Genomic DNA, 10,684 nt, shown 5'->3' with positions numbered 1-10,684 from the left:
ATTACAGGCACGAACTATCATACTAGGCTAAGCCTACTTACCTACTCTTTTTTTTTTTGTTTTTTCGAGACAGGGTTTCTCTGTGGTTTTGGAGCCTGTCCTGGAACTAGCTCTTGTAGACCAGGCTGGTCTCGAACTCACAGAGATCCGCCTGCCTCTGCCTCCCGAGTGCTGGGATTAAAGGCGTGCGCCACCACCGCCTGGCTGCTTTTTCTACTTACCTACTCTTAAAGGGCCAGACTGACTATTTTAGGCTTGGCTGGTTGTGAGGCCTTTTCCCCCTCTTCAGTGCAAAAGCAGCCCCAATGAATGATACGAATGTGACCGTTTTCTAATATAACTTTATTATATGATTCTTATATTCCTGACAATTTTGTTTGAAGTTTTAAGATGAGGTCTCTCATATATGTATATGAATATATAATATATACATATATATATATTTCCCATGTAGCTTCTAATTACTATATAACTGACAAGAACCTTGATCTTCTTATCTTCCTGCCTCTACCTCCTGATGCCGGATCATAGGTATTTACCATTATCTGCATTCACCACAGGACAAGCATATTCAGTGCTGGAGCTCATACCCAGGCCTTCACAATTGGAGGCAACTGAGCTACATCGCTAGCCCTATTTCTTCTAGTGATCTCAATTTACAATCTCATTTTAAAATGTGCAACTATTACAAATTCTTGGTTTGGTTTGGTTTGTGGCAGGACCTCACGCTGTAGCCCAGGCTGGCCTGGAACTCACAGTGATCGGCCTGCCTCTGCCTCCTGAGCGCTGGAAACGATTCTTAGTTTGTGAGGCACACCAAAAGGTGTTGTGTCGCCAGGCCTCAAAGTAATCCTACACACAAAAGATGGAGACAGGAGGATTTAAAGTTAGAAGCCAGCTAGGGTACATAACAAGAGCCTGATTAAAAAAAAAAAAAAAAGATGGGGCTGGAGAGATGGCTCAGTGGTTAAGAGCATTTCCTCTCTTCTTTGAGGTCCTGAGTTCAATTTCCAGCAACCACATGGTGGCTCACAACCATCTGTAATGGGGTCTGGTGCCCTCTTTTGGTCTGCAGGCATACACACAGACAGGATATTCTATACATAATAAATAAATAAATAAATATTTTTTAAAAAATTAAAAACGCTGAGTTGGCTCTCCTCTTCTGGCTGCCCACCCCTGAGCTGGGGCACAGACTGAACAAGAGTCAGCCTAGGCTAAAATGTGGGTGGGGGCACTGTCCACACCAGCCCTGGGTGCAAGGGGCATGGGAGCTCTTTCTTTTCTTTCTTTCTTTCTTTCTTTCTTTCTTTCTTTCTTTCTTTCTTTCCTTCCTTCTTTCTTTCTTTCTTTTTAAGACAGGGTTTCTCTGTAGCTTTGGAGCCTGTCCTGGAACTCGCTCTTGTAGATCAAGCTGGCCTCGAAATGGGAGCACTTTCTAATGAAGGTACGTTCTTCTGTATTTGCTAAAAAGTTCTAGACATACAAAAACCAAATGAAAAAAATGCTGGGTGGTGGCGGCGCACACCTTTAATCCTAGCAGAGGCAGGCAGGTCTTTGTGAGGTCAAGGCCAGCCTGGTCTACAAGAACCAGTTCCAGGACAGCTAGGGTTATTATACAGAGAAACCCGGTCTCAAAAAACAAAAACAACAACAACAAAAAAGTACTGGACATTGAACCCGGGACGTCATGAATGCTGAGCAAGTGTTCTACTGCCGAGCTGTCTGTCCAGCCTGATTTTGATTGATTGAGACGGTCTCACCAAACTGTCCAGGCTGACCTGAGCTGTGACTTTCAACCCACTACCCTAAAGTATACTTTCTTCTGTGAAACAAATGATGGCAATAATCAACAGTAGGACCTTTTAAATGTCTTCACCGCGAGATAAATTACCAGCTGGCCATCCTACATCAGTCCACACCTTTAGTTTTTTTTTTTTTTTTTTTGGTTTTTTGAGACAGGGTTTCTCTGTGGCTTTGGAGCCTGTCCTGGAACTAGCTCTGTAGACCAGGCTGGTCTCGAACTCACAGAGATCCGCCTGCCTCTGCCTCCCGAGTGCTGGGATTAAAGGCGTGCGCCACCATCGCCCGGCTCCACACCTTTAGTTTTCCTGGAAACTTTTTATTTCTAAAATCCAAAGTCTACAATTTCACTACATCAGATAGTAAACATACCTTTTCCCCAAAGACAAGACTGGAATCTTTGGATTGGCAGTCTGACTGTAGCTCAACTTCAAGGGATAACCCACAGGAAACCTAGAAAGGTCTTTCCAGGGTTTGATTTGGGGACTTTTTTTTTGAGGCAGGATGTCGTTCTGTAGCCCAGACTGACATCCAACTCTTTATGGCTTTCCACCACCTCCCGGAGTGCTGAAGTTACTACAGGTGTGAGCCTCCAGGCCAGGCAAAGAATTACTTTCATTGGAATTCTTGCTTCTAGTGCTCGCTTCGGCAGCACGTACACTAAAATTGGAACGACAGAGAAGGTTAGCACGGCCCCTGCACAAGGATGATTCGCAAATTCGTGAAGCGTTCCATAGGGAAAAAAAAAAGAATTTTTAAGCTTCCGTGACCCCTGAACTTAAACACATAAGGAAGAGAGGTTTCACAGTGTAAAGGCCAGGAGAGTTGTGGTGGAGCACGCCCCAATCCCAGCTGGAAGGAGGGTGAGGCTAGAGGATTTTGAGTTCAGTTTGTAGAATTCCAGGCCAGCCTGGGCTACAACGTGAGAGAGACCCTGTCCTAACAACAACAAACTAAAAGCGGAGTCAGTTGCGAGGGAACCTAAAGAAAAGCAGTGTTTAATACCCATAAATCAAGTCCCTAGTTATTTTATCTGTCCTGGGATGATAGCCACTTTCCCTATAGGGTGGCTGCAAGTCTGCAGAGAGTTAACAGTAAATCTTTCACCCTCCCACGCAGGTTTATGGAATTGCAGAATTCCATTCCTCCCATTATCTCCACTCCTTGAAGGCATCCCTGCGGTGTGAAAGGCCTTCAATAAGCCAGCCACGTTACCTGCCAGGGTCTTGGTTTTTTCCCAGACACCCCACCGACCACCACCACAGCCCCTAGAGAAGGAAAACTGGAGTAATTCATCTTGCGGGCCTCTTCCATTTTTGACAATGAGGCTGCTGTTTAACAGGGGGCAGAACTTGGTAGTAAGAAAGCGAACGTTTGTCTTGGCTTCTCTCCAGGGAGAGGATTCTCCTGGGAGGCTTTCCGAGGCGCTCAGAAAGGTAAATAAGAATTGGAGTTGCCTGGCTGACATTAATTCAGTCCCATACCGGCCCCGGAGGAGGATCACGGCCGGCTTCGCCACCTTTCCCTTCTCAAGGAAAAGTCTCCCTTGCTGATGGACGTTAGGAAACCAGCCCGGAGCCAGAAGCTTCCGCTGAAGGTCTGCAGGGCACAGGGCGCTTTCTGCCAGCGACCCTGCCCTGCGTTCCGGCGGGCTGCAGAGTCCCTGTCCCAGGGTAACACCCACCCGCTTTTTAGTTTCCTTCACAATAATATCACAACTCACATTTGGGTGTTACGTTTGTCGTTTGTTTCCCCTCTATATGCCAGCCCCAACAAAACTTTAAGAGTGTTCCTCCCACTCCACGTGGACCTCCCTTCCTTGTCCCAGCAACCCCTGCGAGAACCACCCCTAACACGTGGTCAATTGTTATGTTTCCTTCCTCAGGCTCCCTTGTAGCTGGCATCCGCTAGCCACTGAACAAAAGTGCCCTCTTCAGGGTGACTTTGGGGCAGCAGCCTGAGCTAGGGGAGTTACTGAGAGCTCACTTACTGTATAGTAATGTGGCTACTTCAGCGGAAGATGAGTTTATATCCATTCAGTTCCTGAGTTCTCTGGTTAAAGACTCTTAAGGGCCGGCTTCGGTGTGGTGGAGCAGGGGAGCAGGTGGGGGACCTTTGAGTTAGAGGTCAGCATGGTCAACACAGGGATTTCCAGGCCAGCCAAATCTACATAGTTAACAAAACAGAAGCAAAAGAAGGCCAGGCTCATGGGGAGGCTGAAGAGGGTAGCAACATACAGTCAGTCTGGGTTATTTCTATGGAGCCACACCCTGTTTCAAAATAGTAAAAGGATTGAGGCTGTAGCTCAGTAACACACCTGAAAGGAACGGTAACAGCGGGAGCCCCTGAAGTCAGTCCCCAGTGCCCTCCTTAAGAAAAGAGACAAGTCCAAGAGGGACTTATCAGTGACAATTGTCTTGGTGTAGGGTTAGTAAAGGTTGGTTATCTTTATACCGGCTCTGCCTCCCTTAGGCTTCACAGTGTTGACAAAGAGCTGAGGGCCTTCCCTAATTATGCACTGGGTTATGGGTAGTGGACTGTCCTAATGACCTTCCCCAAGAGCAGTCTAAGTAGTTCTCCTATGAGCTCAGTCAACAGGTTTCTAAAACAGTATCTGCCTTTCAGCATTAGGAGCACTTGCTTTGAATGAAAAAGCCCCAGGAGATGGTGTTGGAGAAGGAAGGGTAGGCAGACACTAAAAATTAGCCCAAGGCCCAGATTGGTGGCAAATGCTTTTAATCCTAGCACTGGAGGGACGTCCAGATCTCTGTGACTCTGAGAACAGTCTAGTCTCCTTACCAAGTTTCAGCACAGACAGAGCTACATAGAGAAAACCTGTGTCCAATAAACACATTAATAAAGAGAGGGATGGGCCGGGCGGTGGTGGCGCACGCCTTTAATCCCAGCACTAGGGAGGCAGAGGCAGGCGGATCTCTGTGAGTTCGAGACCAGCCTGGTCTACAGAGCTAGTTCCAGGACAGGCTCCAAAGCCACAGAGAAACCCTGTCTCGAAAAACCAAAAAAAAAAAAAATAATAATAAAATAAAAATAAAGAGAGGGATGGGATTCTTGTGCTCGCTCAATCTGTTTTGAGGTCTCTCTCTTATCAACACTTTGGTTTGTAGTGATATTTTGTTTGTAGTGAACACATAAAGCTTGCCTGAAAATCAGAGTGCAGTGTTAGGCCACTAGTTAGCCACAGAGCTCAGGGAGTGGTGGCACACTCCTTTAATTCCAGCACTCAGGGACTGACAGAAGCAGAGGGATCTCTGTGAGTTCAAGGCCACCCTGGGCAGTAGGACTGAATCCATCTGAAGCAGAAACTGAGCTCACACAAAGGTGATTCCAGCACTTGGGATGACAGGCCTTTAATCCCAGCCCTAGGGAGGCTGAGCCAGGAGTGGGATGGCTGGGGGAAGAGAGGTATAGAAGACTGGAGGAGACAGGAGCTCAGATGCAGTCTGAGGTTTGTTTGGTAGTGAAAGCCTTCAGTCTGAGGACTCGTAGAGATCCTGTGACCTTTCCTTTGCCCTGTGGATTCATACAGGTGGTATGTGGAGAAAGATAGAAAAAGAAAACTGTCAAGGAACTCAGAACATCAAGTACTTGCTTCTTTTCTTATTGGTATTTATTGAGCTCCACATTTTTCTCTGCTCCCTTCCCCCCCCTTCAATCCTCCCCCAAGGTCCCCATGCTCCCAATTTACTCAGGAGATCTTGTCTTTTTCTACTTTCTACTTCCCATGTAGATTAGATCTATGTAAGTCTCCCTTAGTGTCCGCATTGTTGTCTAAGTTCTCTGGGATTGTGGTATGTAGTCTGGCTTTCTTTGCTTTATGTTTAAAAACCACCTATGAGTGCGTACATGTGATAATTGTCTTTCTGTGTCTGGGTTACCTCACTCAAAATAATGTTTTCTAGTTCCATCCATTTTCCTGCAAAATTCAAGCTGTCGTTATTTTTTTCAGCTGTGTAGTCCTCCATTGTGTAAATGTACCACATTTTTCTTATCCATTCTTTGATCGAGGGGCATTTAGGTTGTTTTCAGGTTCTGGCTATGACAAACAAAGCTGCTATGAACATAGTTGAGCACATGTCCTTGTAGCACAATTGAGCATACTTTGGATATATACCTAAAAGTGGTATTATTGGGTCTTGAGGAAGGTTGTTTCCTAATTTTCTGAGAAATCGCCACACTGACATCCAAAGGGACTGACATCCAAAGGGGTTGTACCAGCTTGCATTCCCACCAGCAATGCAGAAGTGTTCCCTTTTCCCCACAACCTCTCCAGCATAAGTTGTCATCAGTGTTTTTGATCTTGGCATTCTTACAGGTGTAAGATGGAATCTCAGAGTTGTTTTGATTTGTATTTCTCTGATGACTAAGGATGCTGAACATTTTCTTAAGTGTCTTTCAGCCATTTTAGATTCCTCTGTTGAGGGTTCTCTGTTTCGGTCTGTACTCCATTTTTTTTATTGGATTATGTGATCTTTTGGTGTCCAATTTCTTTCTTTCTTTCTTTCTTTCTTTCTTTCTTTCTTTCTTTCTTTCTTTCTTTCTTTCTTTCTTTCTTTCTTTCTTATGAATACAATATTCTGTCTGTGTTTATGCCTGCAGGCCAGAAGAGGGCACCAGATGGTTGTGAGCCACCATGTGGTTGCTGGGAATTGAACTCAGGACCTTTGGAAGAGCAGGCAATGCTCTTAACCTCTGAGTCATCTCTCCAGCCCTGGTGTCCAATTTCTTGAGTTCTTTGTATATTTTGGAGATCAGACCTCTGTCTGATGTGGGGTTAGTAAAGATCTTTTCCCATTCTGTAGGCTGTCATTTTGTCTTGTTGACCGTGTCCTTTGCTTTAGAGAAGCTTTTCAGTTTCAGGAGGTCCCATTTATTAATTGTTTCTCTCAGTGTCTGTGCTGCTGGGGTTCTATTTAGGAAGTGGTTCCCTGTGCCAATGTGTTCAAGTGTACTTCCCACTTTCTCTTCTATAAGGTTCAGTGTGGCTGGCTTTATGTTGAGGTCTTTGATCCATTTGGACTTGAGTTTTGTGCATGGTGATAAATATGGGTCTATTTTAATTTTTCTACATGTTGATATCCAGTTATGCCAGCACCACTTGTTAAATATGCTTTCTTTTTTTTATTTGATATTTTTTGCTTCTTTATCAAATATCAGGTGTTCTAAGATGTGTGGATTGATAGCCGGGTCTTCTATTTGGTTCCATTGGTCCTCCTGTCTGTTCTTATGTCAATACCAGGCTGTTCTCAGTACTGTAGCTCTGTAGCAGAGTTTGAAGTCAGGGATTGTAATGCCTTCAGAAGTTCTTTTATTGTACAGGATTGTTTTGGCTATCCTGGGTTTTTTGCTTTTCCAAGTGAAGTTGAGTACCATTGTTTCGAGGCCTTTGAAGAATTTTGCTGGGATTTTGCTGGGCAGAGTATTTGCTTCTTTTTTTTTTTTTTTGGTTTTTCGAGACAGGGTTTCTCTGTGGTTTTGGAGCCTGTCCTGGAACTAGCTCTTGTAGACCAGGCTGGTCTCGAACTCACAGAGATCCACCTGCCTCTGAGTATTTGCTTCTTTTTTTTAAAAAAAAAAATATTTATTTATTTATTATGTATACAATATTCTGTCTGTGTGTATGTCTGCAGGCCAGAAGAGGGCACCAGATCTCATTACAGATGGTTGTGAGCCACCATGTGGTTGCCGGGAATTGAACTCAGGACCTTTGGAAGAGCAGGCAATGCTCTTAACCACTGAGCCATCTCTCCAGCCCCAAGTATTTGCTTCTTGAACCGACTTGAAGAACCTAGTCTATTTAGGAAACTAGCATGAGAAAATGAAGAGGATTGTGGGACACAAAAAACATTCTTCTGGTCATGACAGAAGGGAGAGTCACAATTCACACCACCAGAACTTCTCCCCAGAAGACAGATCTGCAGAACAAGAAAGGTTCCCCCCCACCCCTGCCGGAATAGAGATTACTCCAATTACAGTCAGACTGTGAGCATTCAAGAAGAGGGTGTACTCACGAAGACAGCGTAGAGCCACCAAGTGGGGACATACACAGAGAAAGAGATGCAGGCCGGAAAAGGTCCCAGAGATCCCCATCTCCTGGAAGTAGGAGCCCAGAGCAAACACTAACTCAGAGTTCTACTCAGGAAGAACCTCCCACGAAGAAGAAAGATGAGCAGGATCTGCTGCTCACCCGAACTGGGGGGGGGGGGGGGCATCGATTCTTCCTGCAAAACTCAGGGTGTTGCAGGAGCAGATCACAGATGAAAACAGCGTAGCCTATCAGAGGATGATCTGGGAGGCCCTGAAGGAATCAACCAACGGTCTCAGTAACAAGGTCAACACCTCCAACCTAAGCATCATTATCCCAGAGCTCCTTCAAGGAAACAGTCAGAGGGAAAGGCCTGCCGGCCAGGTCTGACATACAGGCACAGAGCACTTCTCCAATCTTCACTCCTGTTTATGTAGCTTTGGTGGCAATAATCAACTCAAAACTTCCACAGATTGGAGAATTAATCCTCAAGAGACTAAGTCTTAATTTCCGGAAAAGATATCAAAGGAACGACAAGCAACTTTGCCTGACTGCTTCAAAATTTGTGGCAGATCTTACCAACCAAAATGTGGCACATGACGTTCTGTACCCGGAGATGCTCATGTTGCTGCTGGAGAGACCAACAGATGACAGCGTCGAGGTAGCTATCGGCTTCCTCAAGGAGTGTGGCATCAAATTAACCCAGGTGTCACGAGGAGGAACCAGTGCTATCTTTGAACACCTGCGAGACATTCTACGTGAGTCTGAGACTGGCAAGAGTTCAGTATACGATTGAAGTAATGATTGCTCTACAGAAGGACAGATTCAAGGAGCACCCTGTTATTCAGGAAGGACTTGATTTTGCAGAGGGGGATGATCAGTTCACCCATATGCTCCCCTTGGAGGATGACTACCATCCAGAAGATGTTCTTAACGTTTTCAAGATGGATGCTAATTTTATGGAGAATGAAGAGAAGTACGAAGCTATTGAAAAGGAAATTCTCAATGAAGGAGACAGTGATTCAAACACAGAGCAAGAAGCTGGAAGTAGTGAAGAGGAGGAAGAGGAGGAGGAAGAAGAGGAGGAAAGACAAAAAGTAATTATTTATGACAAAACAAAAATCAACCTGGCCTCATTTCGCCGTACAATGTATCTCGCTATTCAGTCAGGTTTAGCTTTTGAAGAATGTACACGCAGGTTGCTGAAGATGGAGTTTGCGAGCGCTAAGCAGAAGAACTCTGCAACATGATACTTGATTGCTGTGCCCAACAAAGGACCTATGAAAATTTTTTTGGCTTGCTAGCTGGGCGGTTTTGCACGCTAAAAAAAGAATACGTGGAATCATTTATGAGTCTATTCAAAGAACGCTATGATAGCATCCATCGCTTAGAAACACCATTGAGGAGTGTCGCTGAGGTGTTTGCTCACCTTTTGTACACAGATTCACTTCCATGGAGTGTTGTTGAATGTATCAAGCTTAGTGAAGAAACCATTCCATCATCTAGTGGAATTTTCGTCAAAATACTTTTCCAGGAACTGTGTGAATACATGGGTCTGCCTCAGTTGGATGCGAGGTTAAAATATGAGACTCTACAGCCATTCTTTGAAGATCTATTACCCCGACACAACCCACGGGATACCCGGTTTGCTATCGACTCCTTCACTTCATAGGTCTCAGAGGTTTAATGCATGAACTGCGAGAGCATCTGAAGAATACACCAATAGGAGGTCGGGGCCCACAAGGACGATCCCACCAGGACTGTGGTAATACCACTAAGTGGAAAAACACCACCCAAAGATTGGCTTTGGACCACCAACTGCTCCGGACAATCTCGAGGTGGCTAGATGAGATGATCCAGCCTCACAGACTACTATACCCGGGACTTTAGACAAGTGCTGGACTTTCCCATTATGCAGAGATTGGACAACAGATGCTACAGCCACCTCTCCCAGGACTTGACAGTTAACCCAAATTTTTCTTTTCTAAAAAATTTCTCCCAGACAGCAAGAAGTAAATTTAAGAACACAATGCCTGGGGCTGGAGAAGTAGCTGAGTGGTTAAGAGGTATATAAGACTGCAGGACTGAGCCGGGCGGTGGTGGCGCACGCCTTTAATCCCAGCACTCGGGAGGCAGAGGCAGGCGGATCTCTGTGAGTTCGAGACCAGCCTGGTCTACAGAGCTAGTTCCAGGACAGGCTCCAAAGCCACAGAGAAACCCTGTCTCGAAAAACCAAAATAAATAAATAAAATAAAAGACTGCAGGATACAGGAGCTCAGATGCAGTCTGAAGTTTGGTAGAGACAGGATCACCCTTTTGGCCTGAGGTGGAGGTAAGAACCAGTGGCTGGCTGTTCTGCTTCTCAGATCCTTCAGTTTGTTTTATTTTTTTTCGAGATCTGTGCCAGAACTAGCTCTGTAGACCAGGCTGGCCTCGAACTCACAGAGATCCGCCTGCCTCTGCCTCCCAAGTTCCAGATGTAAAGGTGTGTGCCACCATTGCCTGGCTGATCATGTTTTACCTGATAGCTGCTTCTAGGGTTTTTATTATTAAGACCAATTAGAATTCATGCTACAAAAAAAAAAATCTTCCCTTTCCTGTTTAGAAATAAAAGAGTTGGATTGATAACCTCGTGGTGGTGGTGCACACCTTTCATCCTGGCACTTGGGAGGCAGAGGCAGGCAGATGTCTGTGAGTTTGAGGCCAGCCTGGTCTATGAAGAGAGTTTCAGTACAGCCAGGACTGTTACACGGAGAAACCTTGTCTCAATAATCCAAAATAAATAAATAAATAAAAGGGTTGGGGAGGGGTGATTGTGTAAAGATAGGACTAAGTGGT

At 45.2% G+C, this 10,684-nt stretch overlaps 1 non-coding gene and 1 pseudogene across 1 annotated transcript; both read left to right on the top strand.

The window, feature by feature from the left end:
* The first annotated feature begins 2,439 nt into the window (after positions 1-2,439).
* LOC130878936 (U6 spliceosomal RNA) lies at positions 2,440-2,544 on the top strand. Its single transcript, XR_009057542.1, has one exon. It is a non-coding gene; the product is annotated as a U6 spliceosomal RNA (small nuclear RNA).
* A 5,095-nt stretch (positions 2,545-7,639) lies between these two features.
* LOC130877056 (pre-mRNA-splicing factor CWC22 homolog) lies at positions 7,640-9,736 on the top strand (annotated as a pseudogene).
* The last annotated feature ends 948 nt before the right edge of the window (positions 9,737-10,684 follow it).

This window comes from Chionomys nivalis, chromosome 7 (genome assembly GCF_950005125.1).
Source record: "Chionomys nivalis chromosome 7, mChiNiv1.1, whole genome shotgun sequence".
NCBI classification, from domain to species: domain Eukaryota; kingdom Metazoa; phylum Chordata; class Mammalia; order Rodentia; family Cricetidae; genus Chionomys; species Chionomys nivalis.
Note: the sequence above shows the minus strand (reverse complement) of the source record. Positions and strands in the feature narration are given on the sequence as shown.